This window comes from Canis lupus, chromosome 13, assembly GCF_048164855.1.
Source record: "Canis lupus baileyi chromosome 13, mCanLup2.hap1, whole genome shotgun sequence".
In the NCBI taxonomy this organism is placed as follows: Eukaryota; Metazoa; Chordata; class Mammalia; order Carnivora; family Canidae; genus Canis; species Canis lupus.
Genome location: NC_132850.1, coordinates 46,922,661 through 46,927,984, shown reverse-complemented (window position 1 = coordinate 46,927,984; position 5,324 = coordinate 46,922,661). Strand labels below are relative to the sequence as shown.

At 38.4% G+C, this 5,324-nt stretch overlaps 1 pseudogene; it reads left to right on the top strand.

The window, feature by feature from the left end:
* The first annotated feature begins 686 nt into the window (after positions 1-686).
* LOC140602293 (calcyclin-binding protein-like) lies at positions 687-1,364 on the top strand (annotated as a pseudogene).
* The last annotated feature ends 3,960 nt before the right edge of the window (positions 1,365-5,324 follow it).

Here is a 5,324-nt window from a genome sequence, read left to right as displayed (position 1 = left end):
GAGAAGAGGCATACCACACCCCACCAGGGCTGGGTGGGGATGAGGTGGTGGGTGCATATGAGGAAGCTCTGGATTCAGTCAAAAAACAGAGGGAGAGGAAGAAACTATAGGCAAGAGCCTTTACTGTGATTTCCATGGAAAAACAGGAGAGGCAGGGAAGCAGGTTTAGGATTGGCTAGTTTGAGTGATTCTAGTGGGTTTTGGGTTTGTGTGCTTTCCAAGTTGTCTTGGTACCTGGACCTGGGCGTTTAGGGCAGGCATATAGTGGCCTGGAGTATGAGACCCCAGTAAAGGAAGTGCTTAAGGGTACAGACTCTGGGTGGTTGGCTAGCATTTGAAAAGCATGCTGTTGTCTATTTTCTCTAGGAATTGGCCAACCTTAAGAGGAATAGTCTCTGGTCAGCAAGGCCCCAGATGTCAAAGCCTCAGAATGTAAAAAATAAAAGATATGGTCAGTACGACAGTTTGGGAATAAGTGGTGAAGCTGAGAGTTGGATACTGGGTTTCCTAACTCAAGCCTAAGTCAAAACTTTGAGTGCTGCTCTGGATTCACTTTATCAAAATTCAGTGAAGTGGACGGTGACTCCTGGCAGTGGGGTCTGCCTCCCAGTGAGGGCACATGGTGTGGTGTTTCTTGTTCTCCTCTGCATGGCTGCAGCTTGGGCCTTGCCTGATGCAGCCTGACCATGGCTTCAACTTTTGAAGAGCTATGGGAAGATCTAGAAGGTGTGAAGGTGCTACTAGAAAAGGCCACTAGAAAGAGTACGTGATGCCTTTACAGCGGAAAAATCCAAGATTGAGACAGAAATCGAGGACCAGATGTGGCAGAAATCAGAAAGAAAAGCAGAACTCTTTGACAATGAAAAGCCAGCTGCTGTGGTGGCTCCCATTACAATTACAATTACAATGAAAATCAGTAATTACTGATGAGATCAGTCAGATAAGTTTGTGAAAATCTAGTTATTTTATTTGGAGTTCGTCAAGTCCCCACTGAGAACATGCAGGTGCATTTCACAAAGAGGTCATTTGATCTTTTGGTAAAGAATCTAAATGGGAACAGTTACTCCATGACTGTGATCAACCTCTTGACACCGATCTCTATGGAAAGCAGTTCAAAAAAAGTCAAAACTGATGCAATTCTTATGTAGAAAAAAGGCAGAAAACGTGGTGGGATACCTGATTCAGTTTGAGAAAGATGCAAAGAGAAGGAAAAGCCCTCCCATTACACTGAAACGGATGCTAGTGAGGGATTGATGAATGTTCTAAAGACAATTTATGAAGATGGAGATGATCATATGAAGCAAACCATTAGTACAGCTTGGGTGGAATCAAGAGAGAAGCAAGCCCAGGAGACAGAACTTTGAGAGTTTAAGGTCATTTTGGGAAGAGTAAGGGGGAAATATTGATGTTTCCAATATGGAAATGTTGGTGAGCTGCAGAGAAATTTGACAAGTAACAACTTACACAGTTGTCTTTTAAGTGAAGGCAATGATTTCTCCCATTTCCTCCTGGAGGATTTATTTAAATAAAATATACTTCTTAAACACTTCCGCCAAAGACAGTTTCCTTAGTAATCCGGGCATTTTGTTCAAGAAAGGATAATATTGCATTCTTGTGTGAAATGTAAGAAAGCAAATTTTGCCTAATGATAATACTACATTGTGGGTATTTTTGTTTAGCTAAGAGGTAGACAACAAAAGTTACTGTTTGCCTGTAAGTTCTTGGCATCAGCTCCTGCCAACATAAGAATACATGAGAATAAAACCTGAATGTTTACATAAAATGCAAATCTGAAAAAAAAAAGTCACTGAGGTGGAGGGGAGTTTCTTGCCCTAACAGCTTCTTCCTGAGGTCACTTCAGGCTAGTGTGGAAAGGGAGGGTGAGCAGAGAAGCCAGTGCCCTGTTGTGGCATTGTTCCAGGTCAGCCCTCCCTTTTCCCTTTGTCACAGCCCCTGCACAGTGCAAGTTTATTGTCAGAGTATCTGCCTCTTGGCCAGATGTTGGAAGGTAAGCAGGATGCAGGGATTAAGAAATGGGACCTCACTCACAACTGTACCATTGGGACAGAACTGCTAGTGCTTTTCTGAATTTAGGCAAGATCACCCCAGCATTGGCTTGTAGACAAAAATAACTGCAGGAGAACCTGTTTCTCATTAGCTCAACAAATTAATTGCCTCTTTACACATGTCGTTCTGCATTGTTTACCAATATATGACATTCCTGAAATTTCACAAGCTCTCTTTAAATAGCACACTTTTATTTTCAGGCACTGTTAAATAACTTCAGTGAAAATCAATTTTTGCTGATGAAAATAGAGTCTATTATTTATTTGCTGCAACTCGACTTGCTCTATGTGAGGATAGCTTAAATATACATTTAGTTGAAGGGGACTTCATTGGCAATATGAACCCTAATAAATAGAGATTTTTTTTCTAGTTTTAATTCATAAAGTAGTAAGTTTATAACATCTTATGAGTGTAAAATAAGTATAAGTTGTTTTTAAAAATACAAACCACTTGATTTCTCTGAAGACATCTTTCACTACAAAATTTGGAATCTTTAGAATGAAAGTTGCAGGAAAATGAATATATTTCCCTTTAAGATGGTGAAAAGTGGCTTTTAGAATGGAAATAGCAGGGTTTCTCTAAATGAACTCGACCAGAAGATGGAGAAAAAAATTCTAAAGTGACAATGACTAACTACAAATATCAGAGTCAATACAACACACTCTTAAAATGAAATGAGGTTCTCAGGGCAGCAGAAACATTTGAAAGATAGAACCAAGGAGTGACAACCAATGTGGTGTAAGTTATTATTTATTCTTTGAAGTTTAAATATCTGATTTCAGTCAAGAGTCACTGTTGTTTAGAACAAATTCTATTTTGCTAAGATTGCTCCCTTAGTGTATAACCAAAGAAAGGCCAGAAGGAAATTTACTTTTGTGCAATATTCTTTTTAAAAAACTGTGTTATTATTTTTTTGTGCAATATTATGATGCAGAAGCTACTTTAAAAGGGTTGTAGTGAGCATCCTGTCTTATAGATAATTCATTAGGTGGGTGGTAGGATTTGTAAACTGAAAAAAAAATCTCTTGCTGCACGAAAGTGACTGCTCCCTATAAATACATTTGAATGATTATTTGCTCCAAGAATATACTTGACGTGTAGCTGAATTTTGTGTTGGGAAATTGCCCTCTTTGGAAAGACTACAACTAAGTCCAGTCCTATATCCACAGACTGCCTCAAATATTTGCTTCAATTTTAAGCCCAAATTGAATCCCATATACGATTTGGGTTGTTGGGTTGAATTTGGCTAGTGTCTTCTTCACTAAGTATGGGTTTGCTGGTGGCTTAGTTTCTGTAGAACATGGATGGACTTCCATCTGGAAAGAGAATATTAGCCTTGGGTACTGGATCAGGCAGCCTGAGAGGAAAGAGGCAAAATGGGACAGACGTAGTGCAAGGGGGAGCTTGCTTCTCATTACTCATTGCCTAAGTCCCAGGATCACGCTATTCTATTGTTTTCTGTTTTAGACCATGATGGTCTTTATAAATTTAAGACATGTGTAGTAATTCTTTGTAGTCTCTCAGAAACATCCAACTAAAAGGTTTTAATCAACCTCCAGAAGTTTTAGAAATGTTCTTGTGTAGTTTTTACATTATGTGAGTCAGTAAACAGGGCATCTCAGTTTGGAGCATTTCTGTTGATTATGAGGGGCCCCCAAACCAGTTCCAGTGTTTTATCATTTGAATGGCTTTGATTACATAAGGGTAATTCATATTTATGCTTTCGGTAATAAAATCATGTATTAGAAATCCTTCCAATGCTAACTGACCTTCAGAGGTACTGAAGTGTCCTTGTTCATTGCAATTAGTTACACATCTGTGATGCATTCCTTCAGCTTTGTAACAGAGAATGACTGAGATGTTGCCTAGGGGCAGCACTGACCACCTAGGTAGTGAGAGAAAGAATATAAATGCTGTGGATCTGTAGGTGAATGTTGAACATTATGGGGGGACTGGCAGGGACCACAGCAGCAGTGGCCACTCTCCCTCCATAACCATACCTCACTTCCACCCTCACACCTTCCTGACAAGTCCTGGCAACAAGAACATAATGTGGGGGGTTTTGTGGATTGGGAATCTCGCCCAGGGAAAGCTCACCTATTTTTCTTGTCTTGGCAATGTTGGAAGATGGAGAGGTGACCTTGACTTCCCTTCTTTTCATGGCTTTCTGATTTGTTATTCTCTCCAAATTTCCTCTCCTGAAACATTAAATCCTACCATTTGGTGCCCACCAATTCTTTGATGCTGTTTGACATACAGAAACCTCCTCTGCGGGACGTGTCTGATCTCACCCTGACTGGTGAAACTGTCCTTTTACCCCTTTAAATCCTGCTTTTACAAGGCCAGTTAAGTATATTTTAGGTGTATGATGCAATAAACACAGAATTTGTTAATACCTCTACCTTGTTAGATCTTTCAAGTTATTTGAAATAGTGCAAATAATAGGGTTTTAAAAATTGGGAGGCTAGTGATGCAATAAATCCAAATTGCATTTCCTTGTGCTTCATCAGGTAGAAATAAGTGGATGTGTGTGGACAGTGATATTTTTTACTACCTTATATGTAGTTACTTGAGGTATAGTCATTTGAGGTGAATATTGTCCTTACTATAAACGTCTGCATTCTCTCTGAGTGCATGAGAAGGCATTTGATTTCTAGACAGAATGCTTTTTCAGCTTTTATTGAACCTTTTCTTACAGCTAACCTATTGTTTTAAAACAAAGAGAAGGCTAGCAGGACTATTTGGAAAGACATTTTCACAAACATTTCTCTTGGGAGTGTAAATTGGTACAAAATTTAGGGAAGGTCATTCAGCGGTGTATTTTAAAAGCCTTCAAAAACTCATACACTTTGAACTCAGTAATTTCACTGTTTTGAATTCACTCTAAAGAGAAAAAAATCACAAATACGCAGAAAGATTTATATTCCAGGGTTGTTCATGTCAGAGTTAATAATAGTGAAACATTATATACCTTCTATGTGTCCAACAATTGAGAAAGATTAAATAAACTGTGACATGTATATATGATGAAATACATTTATGCATATAAAGTCCTATTTATATATAAAAACTCAAAGGAATAACCAACTGGTTATAATAGTTATTTCTTGGTAGTATGTGGGAAAATTTTATTTCTTTTTTTATGTTTATTTACTTAACAACTTTTTCTGCCCTGAGTATTTGTTGGTTTTTAAGTGAGAAAAATAGTCTAAAAATTTTAAAAAGGAAATGTCTTTGTTCTAATTGTTCTTAACCAG